This window comes from Artibeus jamaicensis, unplaced genomic scaffold, assembly GCF_021234435.1.
Source record: "Artibeus jamaicensis isolate MK-2021 breed Jamaican fruit bat unplaced genomic scaffold, CSHL_Jam_final contig_447, whole genome shotgun sequence".
Classification (NCBI taxonomy): Eukaryota; Metazoa; Chordata; class Mammalia; order Chiroptera; family Phyllostomidae; genus Artibeus; species Artibeus jamaicensis.
Window position 1 is genome coordinate 1,972,249 of NW_026521834.1, and position 25,709 is coordinate 1,997,957.

Below are 25,709 nucleotides of genomic sequence, written 5' to 3' on the forward strand. Positions count from 1 at the left end.
GGGTTGGGACGCGGCTTTACACGGCTCTGAATCTCCTGGCCAGATCGGGGAAAGGCCGGAACCTGAAACCTTGGTGGGGAGTGATCTTTCTCCCGGTTACCCCAGCTCCCAGACCCGCGGAGATGGAACTGGGCTGGGGGCCCAGGATTGAGGGAGGAAGTCACACGGGGTAGGGGAAGGAAAGGAAGGCGCTAAAGAGGGCCCCCATAGATGAGTTGAAATCTGCGGGTGTTGCCTAGACTAATGCCAGCCAGGATGCTCCTTCAGCCTCCCCCACCTGGAACCCCGGCGCAGTGAACAGGTTCAAGAGGTATTCCCGCCTCTGTACGACGAACAAGGAGGCCCAGCTTCGCTCGGGCTCCACCTCTCCCAGAGTCTTAAACTTCCAGAATCTTTCCCTCACTGTTTTGGGTTGCAAATCAACCAGAAAAGTTCCCTCCCGTCCTAAAAGATTTGGATCACAGTCTGGGAGGAATCAGAACCCGAGAAGCACAAAGAATATCCTAATGAGAGAAGGCAGTTAGGAAGAGAGTCTCCATCATTTAGCTGTCTTTTTCACCTTTGAGCGCTGATCCTGCTGCAATATACCTAGGGCCAGAATGGAAAATGTAGAACCAAGAAAAAGAGTGAGGTTGGGTATCAAAGCTGCAAATGGCAATGGACTGGGTGGAGATGGCAGGAGGGGGTCGGGGATGAGTGAGGCAGCAAGAGGTTGGGAATCGGCACGCAGACATAGTAGTTCCTCCCCACCCCGCCCTCCACCCATTCTTGGGGGTGGGGTGTCCCAATTGCGCGCTTCAGCTCAAACCCTGCAGGGGAGGGGCGGGGCCAGAGGGGGGGGGGCAACAAGGTGGTGACGTCAGACCTCGGTGAAGCCAATCAGAGGGTGGCTAGGGAGGGCGCACCAAAGGATGAATGAAAAGTCCGGAGCCGGAGCGCGCCGGGGCCAGCGCAGCAGCAGAGGCTGAGGAGGGAGCTGGGGAGGTGAGACCCGTTCTACCTTGCTCGCCTCTGCACGGCGGAGGCTGAGATTCGGGCGGGCGCATCCGCCCGGGCCTTGCTGAGCCCTGGCACCCAGGACCCAGGGCCATGGAGCTCCGTGGGCGGGACAGCGTCTGGGAGCACGGATAGGCGCCTGGGGCTTGATGTAAGTGGCTTGGCCCGCTCAAGGCCCGAGGGGGCCGAGCGCCTCGGCATCGAGAGCGCCTACGCGTCCGCCTCGAGAGGCCGGCCGAGCCCCACTTCTTCCTCCGGGCTCCCGGGACCTTCTGGAGGATTCTCGCTCCGGATCGGAACCGTCGCCCACCCCTAGGGAACCGCTTGCCCAGAACCCCCGGCCATTTTCACTGCCCCGGGTGACTGTTGGAGCCGTTTCTGCGGGGAGTCCTGCAGGGCCTGGGACTCGGCTCACCTGCCCCGCCCGCCCTCCACTTTTCTCCCCGCACTCCATCTCTCGGGAGCTGCCCCGAATCCCTTCTCCGGCAGGGTCTTTGCCCCCTCTTTTCCTCCTAGAGAGTCTTGCTTGGAAGTCCCCGGGCTGCCTTCCACCCCACCCCACCGGCTTCCCTCTGTTGGAGTTGCCGGGATTTCCCTGTCTCCTACTGGGGCGCCTCCCGGGGCTTTACCCCCGGGCTTCGCTGCCAGCTCCCGCTTAGTCGGCGGTGGGATCCAGCCCTTTCCGCCGCAGGAACTCGGCTCCGCTTCCACCGCCTTCGCGAGTTGGGTGACTTGGTGGCGCCGGCCCGGGCCTCCCGCTGCGCCCCCCTCGCAGGGCCCCGCCTAAGGCCAAGGCTCGGGGAGTGCGGTGCGCCCCAGGTCTCCCAGGGGAGGGCGGCGGAGACCCGGTGAGGTCGGGAGGCCTCGCCCCCGTGCCTGCTGCCTGCCCGCGTGGCGCGAAAGCCAGAGGGTGCCTCCGCGCCCGCACCAGCGGGACTCCCACTCCGGTTCGAACGGGGAGCGGGAAGCGCGGCGTTGGAAGCTCTGGGGTCCGGGACCGGGCGGTCCCCGGAATTCGACGCCGCCGCCTATCACGTCCTTTCCACGCCCTTTTCGGTCTCTGCCGTGTCTGCGTCCCCGTGCCTCTGAGTCTTTCAGTCTCGACTCCGTTTTTCTCTCCGTCCCCCACCTGCATCCTCGTTCCCTCCCCCAACCCTCACCAGCGGGCCACCCGGAGGCGGAGGCGGCGGCCGGCAGGCTGCGAGGAAGAGGCAGCGGCGGCCAGGAGGCGGGGTTGGTTGTTATCTTTGGTTATCTAGCTGTATGAGTGGTGTGGAGTCTTCATAAAGCTAGATAACCGAAAGTAAAAATAACCCCATACACTGCGCAGAGGGGCCCCGGGAAAGCGGTCGCATGGGCCGGGAGGCCCGAGCGAGGGCCTAGAGCCGCGGGGACCCACGCACCGGACGCGGCGGCAAGAGGACGCGGTGGCCCCCGAGCCTCAGGACCACACGGGTCCGGGCGACTTCCTGCCTCCCGCGCAGGCCGCAGTCTCGGTCCCATTTCACTTTTGCCAGGTGCAGTGACCTACCGCGCTGAGTCGCGAAACAAAAAAGGGGTCGTGGCTCCCTCTCGATCTGGGGCCTTTCCTGGCAGTCTGTGGATTGGGTCACTGCTGGGGAAGCTGCTCCAAGGGGGAGTCTGTTGAAAGTCTGGTTGCCGGGTTATTCCGGACGGCACCTGGGGCTCCCTGCCCAGGCCTCCTCCCTGGGTTCTGATACTGTCTCCGGCAGGCGGCCCACAGCGGTGGCAGCGGTGGGGCCTGAGAATGCTGTGAGGAGGTGACTTGAGAACGCTGGTCTTGGTTTGTGTGGCTCTCTGAAGCCGCACAGGTCTGTCCAGCTTGGTTGTGAGATGAGAGGGGGGAAGTGGCAACAAGTGGAGACAGGGCTAAGGTACTGGGTCGGGATTTGCTCAGAAAAAGGACGGGATGTAACGGTTTTGCCCAGCCTGGGTTCAGGGCAGCGAGTGCAGAGCACTTCTCACCTCCCTTGTTCTCATACTCGTTCCTCCCTGCAACCCGGGATCTGAGTCCCAGGTCTTGAAAAGCTTCTCGTGCCTGCTCTCTCTTCACTGATCCAGGGGTTGGACTGGGTTCTTTCAGGACACCCCACCTTCCTACCCCTACCCCCCTTTCATCATCATCTCCAAGAGAAAATGGCCTTAGAAAGCCCAAACACAAAGAAATTTGTAGCTTAGTATTCACGCTGCCCAAAGAAAGCAAAGAATTAGAGATTAACCAGGGCCATTCCTAAAAGAATCCATTTATCTGGCCTGACCTAAATATTTTAAGCAAAAGAGTGTTTGGGTGCAGTCAAGAGGAACACAGTCTAGAGTCACTTGGTAAAATAAAAGTAAATGTGGCCAAAATGGAAGTGGTCTGCTCCGTGTTTATTACCTCTCCCCATCCTATCCCCCATCCCTCCTGGCATCCCAGGACACACGCAGGGCAGTAAGGAGGAAAAAGAGGACAGGAGAACTGGGAAAAATGACTGTACAGACTGTCCTCTAGTTTCCATCATAAATTTTAAAATCCTCCCAGGAATTTTTCATGGCTAGAAGATTATGATTGAATTATATGTTATGTGGGAGAAATATTGGGGAATCCAAACTAAAACAATTGTGCTTCAGAGAGCCTAGAGTACTTATTTTCTTCTGTCAGAGGTCTGGAGGAAGAAGAAGTTACCAGCCTATTGCTTCTTCAGCTGTTTGGAATTTTGGAGGTCTTGTTTTGGGGGGCAGGTAGTTGTGGACAAGATTAAGGAGAAAGGGAGCATGTTTGGGGGGAGACTGACAACCCCAAACACAACACCGGTGCTTTCAGGTAATGGTGCTCCACCCACATGTCTGTCTGTTATCCTTCTACACTGTGAGGTAGCTGGTTTTTTTTTAATCCCATCTTACAGATGATGAGCCACAGACTCAAATGAGTTTCTATGTCATTTATCAGTTTAAAACCCAATGCTGTTTCCACTGTTTTACTTGCCTGTGAGAGGATCTGGAGAGAGTGAGGTGAGGATACTAAACTGGGGTTAAACTGAGGAGGGCGAGAAGGGGCATCAGTGCATTGGGGGAGGGGGAGGGCCATGCCGATGCAAGGCCTGGTGGTGACCCTGGGCTGAAGGGAGTTGGCATCTGATGAGAAGTACCAAAAAAAATAATAATAAGTCTTTTTAAAAAACTTCTCATGTTTCTGGTTGGAAATAGGGACTTGGGATCTGCTGAGGCTCATCCACATGAGATTTAGCATTTGTATGATTAAGCACAAGGGGTTTGTGTTATGAGCATGATGCCCTGTTAGCACGTTTGACCACAGACTCTCCAAAAGGGAATAGATGGGCTGAAGGAACTGGCAGGTTGAGGGTCTACACTCTAGAAAACAAGTATTGCGGTGGAAAGGGGGAAGAGAGGCCAGGAAGATGTGCGGGTGAGGGTGTATGTCAGCCTCGTGTGTGCCTGCAGGTGTGCGGACAGGGTTGTAGGGACTGTGGGCGACTGTGCTTGTGAGCTGTGTGTGGCTGCCTGTGATGTCAGACACTCGGTGGCATGCGGTTGGGCTGTGTGTGATCCAGGGTGGGCAGGGAGGTCTGCTATGTGGTAAGGGTGCCTGGCTAAACACAGGTGCAAATCCGCTAGAAGAACAGACACTCTGGAATTAAGTGGGGGTTTAACCAAATGGAGACATCACAATGACACCACTGAGGCTTTCTGCCTCCCCCAACCTTCACACAAAGCAGCAGCACCTCCAGTTCAACCCAAGATGAGAACTGATGGAATGGTGTGCAGGAAAGTTGGCTTCAAATGGGCTGAGAAGGGCCTCACCAGTTACCAGTTAGGGAATTTCTTTCTTTGTATCATAACACATCTGTCTGTGTCCAAGAATTTTTAGTTCTATTCTTCAGATCTTGCGATATCCATCTATTCCTACTGGAAACCAAATTCTAAGCTGGTTTCTTTCTTTTTTAAAAGATTTTATTTATTTATTTTTAGGGAGAGGGGAAGAGAGGGAGAAAAAAGGGAGAGAAGCATTGATATATGAGAGGTGCATTAATTGGCTGCCTCTCACACGCCCCTAACTAGGGACCTGGCTGGCAATCTAAGCATGTGCCCTGACTGGGAATCAAACTGGCAACCCTTCAATTTGAAGGCTGGCACTCAGTCCACTGAGCCACACCAGCCACAGCCAAGATGTTTTCTTTATACATTTCTGTCCTCAGCCCTTCATCCCAATACCCATTATTGAATTCTGAGTCCAGAAGTTCAAAGGCAACTTCTTCCTAAGTATCTGACTCAGGTTTTGCATTATCACTCATACTGTCATCCAGAGACAAAAGTTTCCTAATTCTAGGCATTGAAAGGGTCTTGTTGAAATGTTCTTCCACAATCATCATAACCAGCAAGCCTGGGGAGGGACAGAAATAGAAAGAGCAAATGTGACTGACCCAAGGTCTGTCTTTGGGGGCCAAAACTTATGCAGATCTCTGAGCCTCAGTCTGGATGTTTATATAACGGGGATAAGAATGTATATACTCAGGTTGATATGTGAAGCAAATAATGAATTCTATATGGAAGATCCTATAATATGCTATAATACCTGTGTATAGAGAGTAATTCTTAGATTGCAGAAGGGTTAAAGGCTACAGTTTGGAACAACTCTTTGAAAGCATGTAATTGATCTCAGAATGCAAAAAAGACATGTCTTCAGCATATTCTTGACTGAGAAGCTCAAAGCACTTAAACTTTAGGAAGTTTATCCTACTTTTATAGCTTTGGGAGTCAAGGAAGGACTCCGGGGACCTGGGTAGTCAGTGTCTGAAGCCTGGGGAGAGGATGAACAGTCTTTGGGAAACATGTTAAGGGAAGAGGTTGGAGTTCACATGGCAGAATGGCCATTGTGTCTTTCTCCTCAATGGATCTTACCACTTGTTTGTGAGAGTACCTATGATTGGTAAAGTGACTTACGTAGATAGATAAGGCATGTATAAATGACAATTCCAAATTTATTCCATTAAGCTTCCACAGTTACTAAAAACACATCTTATTAAATTAAAGGACCAGCCCTGGCTGGTGCAGCTCAGAGGATTGATGCTGACCTGCAAACTAAAGGTTCACCAGTTCAACTCCCAGTCAGGGCACATGCCTGGGTTGCTGTCCAGGTCTCCGGTAAGAGGCATGTGAAAGGCAACCACACACTGATGTTTCCCTCCCTCTCTTTCTCCCTCCCTTCCCCTCTGTCTAAAAAGGAATAAATAAAATCTTTAAAAAGGACTTAAAAAAAAATAAAGGACCAGTTAGGTAGTAGGCATAATTAACAAACCAGAGACCTGCTGGTAGGCAGCCTGCAGACTCTTCTTCATTGCTGAGTGACTTGAAGAAGGGCTGTTTTCTCTCCTCTTGCCTCTCAACCCCTACCTTCCCAACCCCTAACTGGATTCCCAAGATTGGTAACCCACCAGAAAAGCACTGGCCCCTCTGCATTCTTCATCTGGACATCCTTCTTGAAATCTGCACTTTCCAAGGTTTGGGAGCTGGCATACTGATACTTATTTCTTCACCTTCCTCATAACTCGATTGACCTTCCCACCTTCTTACCTTTGCTGTTGAGACCTCAAAGATCTTGGGCTATTGTGGCACTGTCTCATCCAGAAGTAGGGTATGCCAACTTCTCTAGGAGATAAGTGATTTTAGGTTAATCCTTTACAAATCACTGGAAGGAAAGAGGAGACAAAACTATAAAAACATTCTTGGAGCTTTGAGGAGAATAAGAAGCAGGGTTATGGAAGGTAAAGGTGAATGAGTACATATTGAGATACAAGAGAGGTGAGAGAAAGAGGGAACCCTTCATTGCTACCCAGGCTCTCCTAGGACTCAGAGTAAACCCCCCCTCTTTCTGCCCTAATCCCCCATTAAGGCTGCACTGGGTTTGTTATGACAGCGGCTGAAGGAAACTGAATTGCTGTTTGTTGTGCCTGCTAATTGAGCTGAGGAGTTGGGATCTGGACACTGAAAAAGACCATTGTTGCTGTTTACCTTCCACAACTGCCTTCTAGGGGACCTTCTGGGTGAATGGGAGAAGCACACCCTTGGGGTCATTGCACCCATTCCCTGTCTCTGCCGTTCATCTTGTTGCCTTGGGGTGGTTTGAGTTTTCACAGCACAGAAAAGACAAGCCCACCATCTGAGTTGTTCTCCAGGCCAACAGGAGCTCTAGGAGGGGAGTTACATTCTTGTCCTCTTCCATGTTCATTCTCTTTGTCAAAGGCCCTAGCTTTGCCTTTTCTTCCACCTGATCAGGTTTAACTCCTGTGCTTCTCAATTCTGCTTTCTTCTAAGACAGTGATTCTCAACTTGGTTATGTGATCAAATCAGCTGGGAAGCTTTTGTTGTTGTTGTTGTTGTTGTTTAAAAAAAACACTAATGTTTAGGCCCAGCTCAAGACCAATGAAATCAGAGTGTCTGGGAATGAGGCTGAGGCCTCAGTATCATTTAAAAGCTCCCTTGCTGTTTCTAATATGCAGCTATATCACTGATGTAGGCTTAAGATAGAGGCTTATCTCTCTGACTGGACGCGCGCACACACACACATCCTTTTCTATGTTCCTTCCCTTTCCTCCCAAGCTCCTGATATCTATCATACTATCAGGCAGATTGTGTATCTACACCTGTGTATCTTCCTTATCTTGATTTTTAAATTCCTTGTAGGAGCCTTATAATTTAGGATGGAATTTAGAGGTCTGTACCCTGTTAACTACCTCAACTTGAGCCCTTCCCCAAGTGCAGGAAATATGACTTCTCTCCATGTGAATTTATAAATAAAATCCAGATGAGGACTGAGCTAGTCATGGAAACTTTAGTCATTAGGGATGAAAGGGTGGGGGGTTCAGAGTTCCCATGACTTTTATGCTCTTCCTGCCCCCAAAAGTAGCATTGGCAAGTTGGAGATCCTCAGAGAGGAGAAGCTTTTTTTTTTTTAAGTTTACACCTGCCTCCTTTCCTTACTGTTTCCAAATGTCTCCGCTTCTTCTCTTCCCTCTAGCTTTTCACCTGGGGTGGGTGGGTTCCGCCCCCCCCCCCTTCCACCTTCTTTCATCCATACGAGCATCAGAGCCGCCTCCAGCACCACGGACAGCTCCGGGGCGGTGAGTGAGATGGCTAAGCTGACCCCTGTTCAGAGGGTCAGGAGGGGTCCTCCTGTCTGAACGGACGGATATCAAAGCCTCTAGCTTCTTAATTGGTAGGAGTTGTTTGCAGGTAACTGTGGAGGCTCAAGGAGAGGATAAGGCTGAGGGCAGTTAGCATTCCATCTCCAGGAAATTGGGTTTGTCCACGTTAGGGAGCCTGAATGTGAGAGGTTGCTCCAGCAGTAAAAAGGAGAGGGTTAGATTTCAAGAAGGATTTAACTCAAGATACAGAGTGAACTGACCAGGTAGAGCTAAAATGAGCTTTAGATGTCATCAGCTCTGTATCCCTCATTTTACAGATCCCAAGAGAGTAGAAAACCTGTGACCAATGTCTCTCAGCTGATTAGCGAAAATGCCATCCCCTGCCAATCCAGGCTCCTGCATTTCAACCTGGTCCACCTATTATGTCTCATGCCTCCTTTGGAGTCTCTCTGCCTGAGCTGGAGGTAGCTGGCCTAAAGATGGTAGGGAGAGTTCAAAGGTTATCCCCCTAGAAATAGGACAGGATGCATATCTGGACATATGAGATGTCTACATGTCCACACAAGCCAGGAAGGGGTGCAACTGACTGCTGTCTCTATTTGAGGGTTTGGAGGGAGAAGCACAGGGAAAGGCATACCTACAGTAGCTGGCAAGCCCATGGAAAAAAAAAGGCACAGGGGCAGCCATCTGCCAGGGCACAGAGGCCAGCGGATGGCCACAAGGAGTCTCCAGAGGCCAACAAGAGTCATGCAAACTGGAACAGTGCCTGGGAAATGCCCTTCTGTGTGCCCCAGCCTGCTCCCCCAACATAGTGAGCCTACAAACAAAGGAGCCATTCTCTCCAGGATTTGATGGCGCCATCTCCGACTGGCAGTGCCAGGTGGTGGGGGCATCAGAGGGTGTCAATCTATTAATCTGCCCCCCCACTCCTAGGTCCTCTGGGACTGGATGTTGGGGAGGTGGGTGTTCCATGCTACATTGCCATGGCAACCACTCCACCCCCCACACACACACACACACTTTAAAGCACATAGAGACAGCTTTCACCCTCCCCACTCCCAGGAATGACCTGGGTCTAGTTGGGAATCTTCCCTTGGGAATCCTCTTTCTGATGCACAAGCCATGATGTGCATAAGCATCACCCTCTTTTCAGCAACCAGAGCTGAAGGTTGGGAAGCTGGTGCATCCAAGAGTCTCTGGGCAGGGCTGTGCAAATGAGCACAAGTCCCTTGTACTTAACTCTCCCTCCTCCCAAGCTCTCTGCATCCCTTACCTACAGCCAAGGCCATCCTAGGCCTTCTCAGATGAAGCGGTGGGGCCTTGCCCTGTGTGTAGTCAGAAGTGAAGGATGCTTCCTACCCCTAGCAAGGCTCCAGGCTGTGGGAATGAAGAAGACAGGGTCATTCCTGCCACCCTCCATCTGCACCCCTCCACCATTACTCATTAGGCATTCTGCCTCCTCCTTCCGCTCGTTAAGCCCGATTTGCATAGATTTGCATAATATGGCTCATTTGCATTCCAGGAGGCTTTTGGTAAGAGCCAGGAAAAAGGGGGAGGGAGGTGGAGAAGAGAAAAAAGGGGAGAGATTTTGTTTTCATCAAAGTGTGTATGTAGTGGGGGAAGTGGCAGGAAGAGGACAGAAATAAAAACTCACACTACTTTCTTTCTTCCCTTCTGCCCTCCCTCCGTAAGCTAGATTCAGATGCCAAAGAAAGATGCCAAGGGGCCGGCTTTTCTGTCCTTTTTTTGTCTTGCTTCCTCTGGTCTTGGCTCCCCAGCCTGGCCCCCCACCTTGTTGGGCTCGGGCTCCAGAAGGAAAGGGGCCGGGGTCGGAGGCATGGCTGCGGGAGCGGCTGCAGGGGCGGAAGCAGGAGAAGGCTGCCATCGTCCGTCCGTAGCCAGTGGAAACGGCGTTTGGACAGGTGCAGGCTGAGTGCCCCCCTGGCTGGTGGACGCGGAGGGAGGTGATCAACATGCTGGTTGATCAGGAACATTGTTGAGTCTTCCCACAAGAGGGGTTGGGGCAAGAGAGGATGGAGAAAGAAGAAAGGAGGGAGAGATGAGGAATGGCACCCCAGAAGAGATTCAAGCCTCACCCAGGAGGGAGCAGGGGTGGTGGAGAGGCCTCTGCCCTGGGTTTAGTTCCAGAGCACCAGTGGTCAGAGGACTGGCAGGCTGTGGGTGATGTAAAAAGTACTGAAGCACTCAGAACTGGGAGTATCAGCAGGTGGAGGAGAGAGTAATGTGTGGACATGCAGGATCTCCCGCCATTTTGAGGGTATCTCTGGGCCCATGAAGGGCTGCTGTGTCCTTGAAGGGAACCTCCAAGTCTTCCCTCCTCGGCCCAGCAGTCTGGCTGCTGTTTGCATAACTGCTGAAAACTGCGCCCTCTTGGGCCACTCACAGCTTCCTCAGCTGGACCCAACAGCCCTTACTCGGGCCTGGTGACCTCTATGGAACGTTTCATACTGGTATTCAGTCTGTGTTCTCCCTCGGCCTTTAGTTCTTTTCTTATATCCCCGGTTATTCTTTCTGTTCTATCCATCCAGGCCTCTGGGTCAACCAGTTCTCCAGCCAAAAGTGTTCCTCAAGGTTCAGCTATGAGCCCTTTTCCCTCCCCCTTTCTTTTCACTCTCATTCACTTTTAGCACATCTGTCTCATTCCTGAAGGCTTCCTGGAGGGGGAGTCTTTTAAAGGATAAGTGATCAAAGATAAGGGAACAAAGGGTAAGCAGGGGGTCGTCAGTCTAAGGAGCTTGAGGAAGTGGGTAGTGGAGAGTAGACAGCTTACTTGAAGGCAAGGAGGTAGGGAAGAAAGAGCCCGCGGTGTTAGGGAACTGGAGTGTCCAGCAAAGGGAGCCTGGGCTAGGAGGAGGTAGGGAACGGAGGCAGGATTTTGGTTATTAAGAGCCTATGTACTCTGCCAGGGGAGACTGGAACTGATAGGTCTACTGGGAAATTAGTCGACATACTCAGAGATGCCGGGCGCAGGGTATGGTGGGAGACCAGCACTAACCACTCCCAGGAGGGTTGAAGACAGCCCCATCTAGCTGCTCACTGAGCCCAACACCCAGCCAGATACTGAACTGGCTCTCAGCTAGTTCTGAATAAATGAAGAAACATATGAAAAGCCTGGAAGCTACATGAGGAAAGGTCTCTGTTTCTCCCCCACTAGCATGCTCCCCTTAAACACACACACACTACACATGCATGCATGCACACACACAGTGGCCTTACAGAAGCTCTGTGGGTGGGGAGATATGGAGAAGCCAAGATTGGTCCCCAGCACAATGAGTGCCCTGCAGTTGGGACAGGAGATGGGCCGCTGAGGACCTGAGTGAAGAACAGAGAAGTAGGTTCAGTCCTGAAAATTTCTGGAAGAGGGAGTGACAGAAGGGAGAAAGGGTATCCAGGGGTAGCCCAAGGCCCTGAGGGGATTATTCTAGAGAAAGGGGTAAGAGGCTAGACAGACAGCTGAGGAGATGATGACTGGCCACGTTGCTGGGCGCTGGGGTGGAATGTAAGTAGGAGGAGCTGGCGACATCCCCTTCCCCAGGCTCAGCCTCTGTACAAAGACCTCTCTGTGAGTGGCCATGGAACTGGCCCTGTCAGGTGAAGGGGCTTAGCTCCTAGGGGGCCCACTGGTGGGGGAGAGGAATAGGGTTGGAGGAGGGAAGTCTTGAGGGTTGGCTTTAAGCTTTAACCAGATCCAGGAAGGAAAAAGAGTCTGAGACTTGGCCTGGGTGTCACAAGCATGGTGGCTCCCAGCACTTCCCCATTTCTTCGCAGCTGTAACTCCATACTCTGCCAGGTCTCTCAGCCTCCCTTCCCCAGCCCGCACACATGCCCTCCCGTGCTTCCGAGGCTGTCTCCACCCTGAGTCTCTCATCTTCCCAGAAGAGTTTTGATTCCCCTCCACCTCCTGTATAGGCTTCCTCCCCCAGTGAGGGTTGCGTTGGGAGGATAGAAAGAAGAGATGGACTGGAGCTAAAAAGGAGTCTCTAGGCCACTTCAATTCCCACACCCAATCTTGTCCTCCCCCAAAGAGGCTTTCCCCCTGTGTGACCCGTCACTGATTGCTAGTCTAAAGTGTGGATAGACAGGCCGTCTCCCTACCTCCAAACCCTCATACACACTGTCCCTTCTAAGTGTTCGTGTTAGGGCCCTGGAATCAGTAGAATGACTGCGGATACAACCTGAGCTTGCAGGTAGCTCGCAGATTTGACAGAGGGTCTCTGTCTGCAGGAAGGATAACAAAAACAAGTTGTTGTTTTTTTTTAAATCCTCACCCAAGGATGTTTTATTGATTTTAGAGGAAGAAGAAGGGGGAAAGAGAAACACAGATGTGAAACATCCGTTGGTTGCCTCCCATGTGCATGCCAACTAGAGAAGAACTAGTAATCCAGGTAATGTGCCCCGACCAGGAATCAAACCCACAAACTTTTTGGTATACGGGGATGACAGCTAAGTTCACACTTATTTAGATCCCTCAGCCAATGGTGCAGGGAGACGTTGCACAGGAAGGGACTTTTGTCTCTAAATGCTCATTCTTTGTTGTACATGCAAGAATCAGGAGGAAGATTAGTTTTTGGCATCATCCCCCAGAGATAGCAGTGGAGCCTTTAGTTCTGGGGGGAAAGAGCAGGCAGAGGCTGGCATACGGAGGGACAGCCCTGGGCACGGGGGCATGAGCTTCACCCGGCTGGGGCTATCTTCTGGGTTCATGCATCTGGCACCAACTGGTTTCCTGGCACTGCCCTGCCACTAACCAGACTCCTGCTGTTGCCATGGCAATTGGCTGCCATGTTGTACTGAGAGCGCTACCTCATATCTGGATTGTCCCATGGGTTCTTGGAGGGGGGGCAGATAGGTCTCCAGGGATTTATCCCTTCTTTCTGATATTGATCCATATTAATATATTATTTTTTAAAATAGCCCAAATGGAGACTTGCTATATGTCAGGTTCTGTGCTAAATACTACTGCTCTGACTGGTGTGGCTCAGCGGATTGAGTGTCAGCCTGCAAATGAAAAGGTCATCAGTTCTATTCCCAGTTGGGGCACATGCCTGGGTTGTTGGGCCAGGTGCCCAGTTGGGGGTGTGTGAGAGACAAATAACTGATCGATGCTTCTCTCACACATTGTTGATTCTCTTCCTTTCTTTCTCTCTCCATTTCCTTCTCTCTAAAAATAAATAAATAAAATTAAAAATACGCCCTAGGTGCTATTTAATATAACTAAGAAACAATAATGAAATAAAATTTAAGAGGTTTCCCACCTAATTTCTTGTTTCTAACAGACTGCCTGCCTTGGGAAGTCCTTCCCAATGTCTAATCAAGATCTGTACTGTTGAAACATCAGTTTCTTGACCCTTGGCTGGACATGACTGATTTGAGAAGTAAAGAAGAAACCGCCACCCACCTCTGGTCACCTGTTTGGGCTTCCTGGACTCCAGCTGTTGGGATAGGGAACTGAGACTTGGCTGGCTTGGTGAGAGGTCCAAGTGCCCTTAAAGACTTAGGAGCCTTAGGTCTAAAACCTTTTGTTTAGAGAAGGGGAGACAGTGTCACCAAATGCTTGGGAATCCCCCTTCCTTGCCCCCATCCTCACCCAAAGAAAGAAGCAGGAGCCAGAGACCCTTGGAAAGTGATAGTCTCCCAGGGTTTGAGGGTATGGGGGTCCTCTGGGAGGCACAGTCTCCCCTCTCACCATTGGGGGGGTTCCAACAGGGCCCCCAAGAAATCCTGGAATGATGAGAATTTGTCCTTCCTCTGGACTCAAGCAGAAGGTTGAGAGAATGGTCACCTTGACCTAGAGGAGCATCTACAAGGGGCCCTGAACAGGGCCCAGCTTTGCTAAGGGAGTCTGGAATGAGGAGCAGGCGGAGAGAAAAAGGCCATTCTCAACTGAGGAGGAGTGGGCTGGCAGGGAGAGGCTGGGGATAATTTATGATGTCATTGTTCCCCACCCTACTTTATCAGCCCCCACCTTCTTCCCAGACCCCTGCTACCAAACCGTTGCTAGGAGATGCTGGCTCTGCCTGGAGCTGGGTGGGCAGAACGGGTGGAGACTGTTCCATCTGGACTCCTCCTCCCCCACCCAGGGGAGGGCCTGCATAGACCTTCGTCTACCAACCTTTCCCAAGCCCTGACAGACACCAGTCTCCTCTGCTGCTCCCCGCAATCCAGCCAACCTGAGGCTAGGAGGCTTCCCAGGCAGGCTGAGGATTTGGAGCAAGGAATGGGGAAGGAGGCTGTGGAGGGAGAGGGAGGAAGACTTAGTTGGGATGTTGAAGAACAGCTGGCTTAGCTCAGGGCCTCTGGGAGCCAGCCTAGGCCCAGAAGAAGGCAAGAAGGAGTCAGGGGCATGTGCTTCAAGGAGCCCAGATTTGAGGGAGACCAAAGCCTTACCTTTGGGGAGTTTCCAGTATGATGAGTGAGGTGGACCTCCTATCCCCATCCCTCCATAGTATGGTCCAGGTTAGGGATCTGACAAAAATAGAGTTGTGGGTTGGATGTGAGTGGGGCAGGGAAAGGAGGAGGTAAGGCAGGGAAAAGGGACGTGAGTTTGGAAAGTCTGAGGGTCTGCGTCGGGAAGGTGGCACAGATCCAAGCAGACCTGGGCAGTGCAGAGGCATGGCTCAGGACCCCACTCCTCTCTGAAATCTTGTCTCAAATCTTAAAGCTCTTTGGAGAAGTCAACTCAGGTGAGTTTTCAGGGCTACCAAAGCTGCTGGCTCCCCACCCCAGAGGAGGCAGGAAAGGAATTATTTGCCCACAGCTGTGCTTCTGACCCAATTTCTGTGCAGCTCCTACTGACTTTATACTTCTATCATAGGCACAGCTCCACTGCACCCCAGGAAGGAACTGACCTTGACTAGGCACCCACTTGCTTGTGTAAGCCCTTTCTTAGCTGTTATCTTGGTTAATCTTCCAAAAGTCCTAAAAACTAGGAGATACTGTCTCCACTTTACAAAGGTAGAATCAGAGCCCAAGAAAGACATGTTGCCTAGCATCACAGGGCTAGTAGGTTGGGCTGGGCTTCAGATGAGGCTCTGTGGATCCTGGAGCATATTCTCTCTCTTTCTCTCTCTCATCCTGCGCTGACTTCTGACAGAACATGCTCCAAACATGATGGGAGGGCCTGATGGGAGAGAGGAGCAGATAGGCAGGGGGACTTCTGGACAAGTCTCAGGGGAGGAAGGGGCCATGCACCTTACGTGCAGGGGTGAAGTCTAGGGGATGCTAAAAACAGTCCTTGCAGGCTGAAGGCAGGACTGAGGAAGAGGCCACAGAAGCTGTGGAAGTCACCCAAGTCCTCCCAGGTTGCTCTCTGGCCAAGGGAAGCACGCTTCCCACCTTCCTGAAGCAAGTCCCTGGGCGTCCACCTACTCTCTTACCCGCTCGACATCTGAGTCCCCACCCTGGGCATTCCTTGTGCCACATGGTCTTGGGTAGAGCACCTAGAAAAGCAACCTAAAGTCAGCCACTGTCATAGTAGCCCTTGGTGGGGGGACCCTCCCAACCCCTTATCTTTCCTGATGGAGGGGAAGCCCTTCCAGAGCCACTGGATGTTCTCCCTGGGAGTTTGTCCTCTGCCTACTGCTAGGGTCTCCATCCAAGACAACCTTTTCTGCTCTTGACATTTTTTTTTCTTTTCAGATCAAAAATAAAGAACCTACTTCACCTAGTTGGTCTGGTTCCCTCTAAGAGTCCTTCCTGGATTGACTGAAAGATGAGGCTAAACTCTAACAAATTGGCTGCTTTCTCCAAGAAGCTTGTGAACAGAAAGGAAGGAGAAAGGCCCCAGCCTCCAGCCTGGACAGCCGATTACACCTGGGGCCACCTGGAATAAGACCTGGCTTCACCATTGGCTCTGGTCCCATCCTGTCCTGTTTTTTCCTGTGTTGTCTGAGCTGAGATTCCTCTGAGAAGGAAGTCCCATCTCCTGTCTAATAAAGACTCTTGACTACTGAACAACAGTACTAGTGGGACTGGATGTGCCTGCACAGGGTTGGGTGGGGAGGGACTAAAAGAGACACAGGCAATCCCAGCCCGTCCCCCACCAGGAACCAATGCTAGAAGCCACCATTGCAACAGGAGGGGAAGGCCTCATGAAGACAGAACTCCCTCGGTGGGGGCGGGGGAGGAACAAAGATCCCTTTGGCTCCTTCGGTCTCTCAGCCACCCTAAGGTTCCTGGGAATGCCACCCGTGGCTGATCAGTCCCAACTCAGAGCAGTAGGCTGATGCTCCCAGTCAAGGAGGCCCCTCAGTATCATCCCAAGAACTAAGAGAATGGGAGAGGTGGGATTCTTCCCCAGAGCGCCTGTGTGGGAAGTCACTGGGTGGGTGGGCCTCTGATTCCTCCTCAAAGGGACCCCTTCCTCAGATATGTCCTGGGTTTGACCAGACTACGAACAGAGAGCACTGCTGCGCCACAAGGCCACCCACCCCTGCTCCCTTCTTCAGTAGCAACAGAAGGGAATAAATATGCCTAGAAAGAGGAATTCAGGGTAGAGAGCAGGTAGGATTTCCCAGTAAGCTCTTGAGAGAAAAGTTGAGGGGCAGGGGAACCACAGCAAGAAGGAGCTGGGACTCTGTGCTCTTGATTCCATTCCCCCCATAACACATCTGTATCCAACGTGCTCCCCCAAGGGATGGGCCCTTCACTCTCGAGCTGGAAAGTGTTAGCAGAGCCCAGACTGCCAGCACATCCTAGGTTCTCCACCATTCTCTAAAAAGTCCTTCCTCTCATCTAACCACAACCCCTCCATGGAACTATAGCCTGAATCCTGGAATTTTTCTAAATAAAAAAGCTTACGAAAATACACAGTACAATTCTAACAGCACAGAAAGGAAAGTGTGTCTCCTTTCCACCCCTGTCTCCAGCCACTCATCTTCTGTCCCAAGAGGCAACCACTGGCACCTGTGTCTGCCCTGAGACACTCCACATGCATCCAGCACCTGTCCACACTCCCTTTAAAAGTGGACCACAGCTTTTTAGCTCCTGGAGACCAGGACCCGAGTCTGAGGTCAAGATGGACGTTAGGCGACCCTTGCATCTGTGAAATTGCATACAGAACGCTGGGTGATGTTACCAGGAAGGAGGCATTAAGAGCCACCTGGTCCAGCCCTGCTCCTCATTTTACAGAGGCAGTGAGGCCAGAGAGGGAGAGGACTACGCCCCGGTACCCAGCCTGGTGGGGCCTATCCGGAGAGGACTCCCAGTCTCCCTCAACCTGCATGCCGAGGAGTCCCAGGGTCCCCCACAAGGCCCATATCCAGGAGGGCTGATTGAGGCCTAGAAAGTAGCCAGGAAGAGGCAGTTCCTGGCAGTTTGTGTCAATTTGGCACACTCAAGGGGCTGAGCCCTGGGCCCACCAGGCCCAGGGAGTGTCTCTGGAGTTCCCAGCCCTCCTTTCAGGACTTTCCTGCTGCCCAGCCTGGCAAGAACCCACTTCGGGGCCCTCCTCACCCCTGCCCCTCAATCCCTGGGGAGTAGGGGTGAATGGACACAGGGCCTGGTCTGGGGTCAGCATGTGGGAAGTTGCCCCGCACAGCCTTCCCTGGCCTCAGCTTCTGTCTGGACCCCGAGCCCAAGCATCAGAGCATCAGTCTGACAGCGGTGACTGGGACCTGCCCTCTGCCTCCACCAGTGGCCTCCTTCCTGGCTTGGGAAGTTGGAGCAGGCACGAGGAGGTGGAAGAGGAGGGGGTAGAATTCCTCTAGGCACAGAAAAGAAAAGCAGGGCACCAGCCACAGCAGGTTTGCCTTTTGGAAACAGAAAGACTCAGCCCCAGACTGGGGCAGTAGGGGTGTCCCTCGACAGGAATGGCAGCACGCAGGTAGGAGGGTCCAGGAGGGACACTTCAGAATGTGCTCTCAGAATCCTACTGAGCCTATGCAGATGAGACCTGTCTGTATGTAAATGAGACTGTCTGTATGCAGATGAGGAGAAAGGGCATTCTCTTCTCAGAGTTACCATAGAGCCCAGCTTCACCCCTTTCCCTCAGGGCCCCAGATGCTGGGCTACGTGGGAAGACGCCAAGCTTGGGGAGGGGCAACTGGCAGTGGTTGGACTTCAGGAGGGACTTACCAAAGGAAAATGGCCAGTTTGGGAGATGAAACTGCGACTCTAGAGGGGCTGCTGGGATAGTCAGGCAAAAACAATGGGGAGTAGACCACGAAAGAGCATCAGTCACGGAGAAACAGGAAGACTGACCAGGAGCTTTGAGAGGGAGACAGTGATAAACAGGACTTTGATGGAGCATCCACCCATGCCAGGTGCCACACAGTGCCTTCCACTCTCGGTCTCACTGGGTCCTGGAGAGAACCTCTGAGGCCTTTCACAGATAAGGCCCTGGCAGGCCGGCAGCCCTATCCAGGTCGCATAGTTTGCGAATGGCAGGGCCCCCTCGGACTCCATGGCAGTCGGCCCCAGCTGAGAATCTTCCTATTTCCTCCTGGCTCACAGACTGGAATAGCTCCTCCTGACCTGCAGGGGGTGAGGGTGGCAGGGGCTGGTGGGCAGTGCCTGGGTGAGGGGCACGGACACACCCTGAGGAGGGGCCTAGCTGTGCCTCAGTCCAGAGAGGGCCTGCGGAGGGCTGAGAACTAGCAGTGGAGGGTGGGGTGGGGCTGCTGGTGGCAGCTGAGAGGGTAGAAACCTGGAGAGGGGCATCAGGGCTGGGAAGGAAGGTAGGGAAAATACGGTGGGGAAAACTGAGGCCCAGAGAGACTGGGAGGGTGACCCTCCTTGCTCAGCAGGTCCAAGTCCATAATGGGCCTGAACCCAAGACCCCGGGCCCCAGCCCAGGCCCCCTTCCTGGGAGTGCAGAGCCAGGGAGTGGGGGTGTCTTTGAAAATGGCCTCTCTTCCTCCAGTGTCCCCAGCCCATCACATCCAGCGGTGCAGCCAAGGCCTTTGTGGGTGAACCGTGGGGAAGAGAGGCCCCTTGTTGGTCCATTCATTGTGCTGGAGTCTCGGCCATGCCAGGCCCCCAGCACAAGCTGGGCTCTCCTTCCTGGGGGTGCCAGCCAGCCCCCACTCGCTGCCACTGCCCTTCGCCAGCTCTGTCATTTCCTGGAGCCTCAGGGCTTTGGCCCTGGTCCCGGCTGACGGATGGCGGGGAGCCCTGGCCCCCCACCCCCCACACTTCGCCTTTTACATGCTGGCACCAGAGCCGTGGGAACGCTGGACGGCAGCTGGGCACCGGTGCCCAGCTCTGCCCACCCACCCCCAACCCAGCTGACCCTGGAGAGGGGAGAGGAACAGGCTGTCCCCATAAAAGCCCCTCCGGGATGGGGCCCTAGAAATCCTTAGCACTAATTATGAATCTGGGGACAAACGAAGAGGCATTTGCAAGTCAATTAGTGAAAGAACTTTCCCAGGAAAGAGCGTCTTCCAGGCTCAGCTTCAGACAGGGCCACATGCTGGGTCATCTTTTCCCTCCCCCTACCTCTGCCCTGCTCGAAGCTCAGGGACAGAGGCCTGCCCAGGATTCTGCCAGTCCCCGTGTGGCTAAGAGTGTCGGAGGCCTGGCTAGGCATGAAGTGCGGTGAGCAAGGCTGCCCTCTGCTGAGGTCAGTAGGAGGCCAATACAGGGCTGCCACCAGAGACAGCCCTTCAGGGTCTTAACCTCAATTCCCTGTGTAATGGAACCTGGTGGCTCCTTGATAGAACTGCCAAGGAAGACAGCTGGCCTGGACAGGGTGGCCTGGGTGGGTTGACAGAAAAATAGAAGTCACTGTGAAAGAGCCAGAGAAAGAAAGATCCTTCCCAGAGAACACAGACAAACCAGGACAGGAGGAGACCGAGGGAAAGACAACTGGTCCCGGGCATCTCGTCTGTGCTCAGGCAGAGACGCGGTCAGAGGGTGTTCAGCTGCACCGGCGGGAACTTCCGGTGCGCTGGTCGCCGTCTGTGCGTGATCTTACTCCTCCTGGGCCGGGAGGCCTTTAGCTGGGAAAGGGACACTTGGCTAAGAGGACCACTTAATTGGGGGGAGGCGGGGGGAGGGCCGTTGGGGCAAAAGCCCTAGCGCTAACCTCACCATCTGAAGGAGATTAAGGGATTGTAATTAAAACATGTTCGAGGGACTCTGGGCAGGTGGGTTGGGCTGGTGCTAACTATCTAATTGCTACCTTCAGTCGCCTGGGCCTGGCTGCTGGGCTTGGTAATAAGTGGGGGTGGCTTTTTCAAAAAAGGGCGGATGAGTAGAGACAGAGTCGAGGGGCCGGGAGTGAGTCTTTGTCTTCATTGTGAACAGCCCAGCTCACAAGGTCAGGCGCTCAGAGGCTCGCCCTCCCACCCTCCCTGAGAAGCCAAAATAAGGCTGCAGCATAATGCAGTAATGAAGTCCTGGAGGAGAATTTGGGGGGGCCAGGAATGAGCAAAGAGAACACTTAGGTCCTCATAGAGAGGGAACCTCGAAACAAAATGGTTAGGGTGTCCTTGGGATAATTTTAACAGCCAACATTAGTTAAAACCGTACTGTGTCAAGCATTATATGAAACAGTTTATGCACTTATTTAACCCTCATAACCATGCTAGAAAGTAGGTCTCTCTTGAGATTAGACTGAGGGGGGAGATACTAGTCCATAGAGCAGGGCCCAGCCCCCTAGCTAAGCACATGGTTCACACTGACTAGAGGGAGCTCCTTTCAGACCCTTCCTCCTCCTGAGGAAGGTGCAGGTGGGCAAACCCTCTCCAGACTCTGAGAGATCTCAGGCTGAGGGTCAAAAACATGCAGTTTGCAGTCCAAAGGCCTCCAGCTATGGGAGTCTGGACTCACTAGGTGATGCAGCCTCTTCTCTTGCCTCTCATGCAAAAGGCACACTAGCAATGTGGCCGCACTCTGGGCGTCACCCTGCCAAGCCTTTGCATATGCTGTTCTCTCTCCGTGGAAGGCCATCCCTCCACTCGTTGGCTGCTCCTCCCAGAGATCTTCCTCCTCCTCCCCCTCTCCCCTCTGGGCTCCCCTGAGAGTCGAAGGCTGTCTCTGGCCACCAGAGCCTGGCTGAGGTGTGCACAGCAGAGTTAGGACGAATGCTGGCTGCCTCCGCACACCCTGGGAAGTGCATGGTGGAGGCCGAGACAGGAGGGAAAGTTCTACTGTGTAGTACACTCTTTTGTGCCTGTAAAGTTTTGTGCCTTTCAGGTGAAGAAATGATTTATTCAGAAATAAATTTAATTTAGAATATTAATTATTGCAACTTTTTAAAGTCTGGGGAAGGACAGTGTTTAATCCTAAACACCAAAGTATGAGAGAACCTCTGAGATTCCTTATTTGAGAGAAAACAGTTGAATTTCAGTCCCTTCTCTCTACCTCCCCTTCTTTCACCCCGCACCAGCCTTCTCACAGGCCAGCTTAGCCTGGTCACTGTGCCCCACTCTCTGCCCAGGTCCTCTAAGAACTTTTCAAGGTTGGCTGGAGAACAGAAGTGCCCCCTCCCTATCCAGCTGGTGTTGAGGGCAGAGCACCTGTATTCCACTAGCCCTGTGCACCAGAACAAGTCGCTGATGCTCCCTGAGCGAGCGTCTGCCCCTGCAAGGGGGGAGAGGGACAGCCTGGCCACTCTCCTACTGTATCTCGGAGGTGTGTGCAAGAGCTCGCCTGGAGAGCTTGGAGGCTGCTGCTTGCCCTCCTCTGCTCAGGCCCAAGGAAATCTTGCCACCCAGCCCACTGTGGGCCCTGCTAATCTGCTGAGCACTCTCCTGCAAGCCACTTCCCTTCTGCACATCAGTGTCTCATCTGGGACACAGGGGCCTCCCTGACCTTCCTATACCCCTGTATGGCCAAGCTGGGAATAGAGGAGCTCTAACTGCCCAGTCTTAGCATTCTCGTCTTCAAAATGGGACACAGACAGTAGCTACATGCCAGAGCCATTAGAGGAATTAAATGAGATCATGTATGTGAAGTGCTTGGTGCACAGAGGCATGATACAGGGCTCAAAAGTGGTGGCTGTTATTATAGTTATTAAATGGGAGGGACTCTGCAAAATGTGCTAGCTCTGGGCAGCTCCTCATTACTACTCTGGCTAGGAATAAGGAGGCCTTGTGGTAACAGCTGCTCACACTCGCAGACCCCTCTGACAAAAGGACTCTGGCTGTGGACAGCCCAAGGAAATCAGAAGTAAATGGTGCAAAATGCGACGCTTAGGGGTGTAGCCCAGCCTGGGGGACCCTGGGAAGGGCCCTCCAGCTGTGGCTCCAGATGCTGAGAGACCCCACAGGCCAGAAACCCAAGAGAGGCCACCCTTTTTCTGCCTCAAGGCAGTTGAGCCGAGAGCCTTCAAACCCAAACCCAGATCACCCGGGCCTCCGCTGACGTGTACTGAACACCTCCCAGTGTCAGGTGCCACTCTGTGCGTAGGGGTGCCGGCCTGGATAAACAGACTCCAGGACCTCAGGCCTTGTGAGGCTACTGAGGACACAAACGAGAACAAGTAAAATACGTCAGGTGTCAGACAGTGATGAGCGATCTGCAGCAGAAAAGGAAAATAGGCCACGTAAAGGGACACCGGACATGGAGGGCTGGGGTCAGGTAGGGAGCTGCGATTTAAAGTAAGGCGCTGCTCTGGCTGGTGTAGCTCAGTGGATTGAGCGCGAGCCTGCGAACCAGAAAATCACGGTTCAATTCCCAGTTGGGGGCACATGCCTGGGTTGCGGGCCAGTTCCCAGTGGGTAATGCATGAGAGGAAACCATACACTGATATTTTTTCTCTCTCTCCTTCCCTTCCCCTCTAAAGATAAATAAAATAAAAATCTTTTAAAAAATAAAATAAGGTGCTTAGAAAAGGCCAGATTTTTTTCAACTTTCGCTTGTGAGAAATTTTAAGTGCATACAAAAATAAACAGTCTAATGAAGCTTAACAGTCATCTAGCTTCCACAACTGCCAGTCTCATTCAACCTGTGCTTCTACCCGCCATGTTGTTTGGAAGCAAATCCCAGGCATCTCCTTTACAGAGAGTGTGATTCGAGCAAAGACCAAAGGAGACAAAGAAGCCAGTGGAGGAAGCCAGCCGCATTGTCGATAGGAAGACGAGCAGGCATTCCAGGCAGAGGGGACAGCAAGTGAAAAGCCTTGTGCCTGGTCTTTGGAAGACCAGACTCCCATCTCAGCTTTGCCCCTACTGGCTGTGAGTCCCTCAGTTGCTCTGAACAGCAGTTTTGTCATCTCTAAAATGAGACCAGTGCCCTTACTCTGCAGGGCACTATAGGGGTGGAGTGAGAACCCCTACGAACATTTCACAGGAGTGGGGCCATGCGGCCAAGTCAGCGTCTACTCGCAGGCAGATCTGGCTCCAGAGCCTCAGTGACTTAGAAGAGGTGAGACAAGGCCGGATGGCCCCCAAGATCAGTTGGAGGTCAGAACGGGGTCAGGGACTACACCTGAACCCAATCAAGTGGGTCACAGTGGACTTGTTTGCTGGCCCGCCCCTAACTCCCATCCCCCACGGATGGGCCATGGGGTCCCAGGCTGCTGGAGACAAGAGGGTCAAGGCTGAATTGCTGACTATTTTGGAGGAAGCTTGGTCCCCTATAAAGACCCTTATCACCACCTCCACCCCCCTCCCAGGGTGATTATCACCCAGAGGGGCCTTTCCCATAGGATACAAAGAGACCCTCAATTCCCATCCTTTAGGCCCAATAATGGGCCATTCACACTGAGGGACCCCAGCCCCACACCTGGACCTCTCAGGCATCCCCCTGGTCCCATTGTCCCAGGCGGCCTTACAAGGGTGTCATTGGCAGGGAAGCCTGAGCCCCCAGCTGGGGCACTCCTGGCCCTTCCCCCACCTCTCCAGCTGTCCATCTGAGGCTTGATTTGGGGGGAGGTCAGCCTGCCATTCACCCCACAAGTGTTCGCTCTGAATTTCACTCCTCTCAAAGTCCTTGTAGGGCAATGGGAAAGTGGGAGGGGATAATTAGGAAAATCATTAGCGTCTGGAGGCCCGTCTGAGAGGGATTAAGGGATTAAAGCCTTCCAACAAATCTCCCCTACACGAGGTTGTTGTATGGGTTTTGTTTTTAGGACTTTTTTTCCTCTTCTTTTCCCCTGGGTTGGGGAGACCAAAATCTTGGTGGATCCTTCCTTCAAAAGCTGCAAATAAAAGTCAAGACATTGAAGTCCAGATGGAGAAAAGGGGGGGGGGAGCATGTGTGAGGGGAGAGTCCCTTCCCAAGCTTTCCTGGGCCACCTTAGGCCACTTCTGGGGCATGAATGGGTGGGGAAGTAGGGAAAGGGGCCAGGCTGGGCCAGAGGGGAACCCAGACAGGCCTGCTGAGAGCCAGCAGGCTCCTTCGGGGGGCCTGGCCCATCCTGCCAGGTCACCTATCACCTTCTTCAAGTCCTAGCTGAGGGCTCAGGAACCTTTCTTGCCCCTGATTGGGTCCAACTGAGGCAAAATGGACCCAAGGGCAACTTGCCATTCATCCTGCTCTAGTAGCCTGAGGGTGGAGGTCAGGGAGGGCAGGGAACTACAGGGAAGGCTGCAGCAGTCAGATGTGACGGGGCTGTCATTATCTGCAGGGAACGATGCACAGCAGCTAGCTTCACACGGTGTCCAGTTGGGGTGAGCTGAGCGCATAAAAGGGCAGGTCCTTACAACACCCCGTGAGATGGGCTGGAATATGAAAGGGATGAGGGCGTCTACAGAAGCAGCAGATCTTGTCCAGTCTGCAGGAATTAGGGACAGCCCCCTGTAAAAAAGTAAATACATTTTATTTATGAGCATACTCCAAAGGCCTGGCACCTGGCAGGTACTCAGTAATTGTGAGGTATGTGTTCCACTCAAATGTATCATCCCCTTTTTACAGAGAGTGTTTCACAGTCTCATTGAAATCGTCCCCTGACCACAGGAAAAATTCAAATACTATTACCTGACTGAAAGCAAAGGGGAACTGTGGAGGCACCAAGAGCTTTGGGTGCTGGAAAGCAGAGGTACACATTAGGGTGTACACCCCAGCCCTCCCCTGAATCTTCACATGCTCCATCTGACCTGCCTCCAAATGTTCTGGGCAAGGAAAATACTGGCATCACTGGCTCACAGTCCTTCTCATACACATGCACAGGCCGGCTTCCCTGGTTCCATTTGGGGCTTCTTGGAGTGAAGGTGGCTCCTTCACTTCTCCAGAAGTCTTAGCTAACCCCCCTTCAAGCCTGTGTACCCACGCACCTGTGCCTTGAAGGGCCTGAGGCCACGTGAGGCAGGCGATGGCAGGGAGCAGCCCCTCCCACTATGGAGGCAGTACCTGGCCAGTGGTTCGGGTGGTAGATGCTGGCAGTTGCGACCTGCTACAGCATGAATAATTGAGTTTATTAATGGTCTGAATTAGCAACCACCAGTAAGGGGCCCAGTGCTAATTCTGGCAGTAATCAAAGCTGAGGGGTGTGGACAGGAAGGGTGGGTGCAGGATGGATGGCTTGCAAACAGAGCGCGGTGCTGGGCCCAGCTGCGGCAGGGGGCAGCCTAAGTGGCCAGAGGGATGGGAAGAATGGGGACCCTGCCCCTCACCAGTTTCCACACCAGGGTTCCTTTACTCCCC

General features: G+C 53.0%; 1 long non-coding RNA gene across 2 annotated transcripts; it reads left to right on the forward strand.

Moving 5' to 3' along the window:
* Positions 1–939: 939 nt before the first annotated feature.
* Positions 940–16,130, forward strand: LOC119039724 (uncharacterized). 2 transcript variants are annotated; one of them, XR_008391826.1, is made up of 5 exons: positions 940–984; positions 12,473–12,565; positions 13,457–13,647; positions 14,995–15,053; positions 15,819–16,130. It is a non-coding gene; the product is annotated as an uncharacterized LOC119039724 (long non-coding RNA). The 2 variants fall into 2 exon arrangements; XR_008391825.1 differs by having other exon boundaries at positions 964–1,147.
* The last annotated feature ends 9,579 nt before the right edge of the window (positions 16,131–25,709 follow it).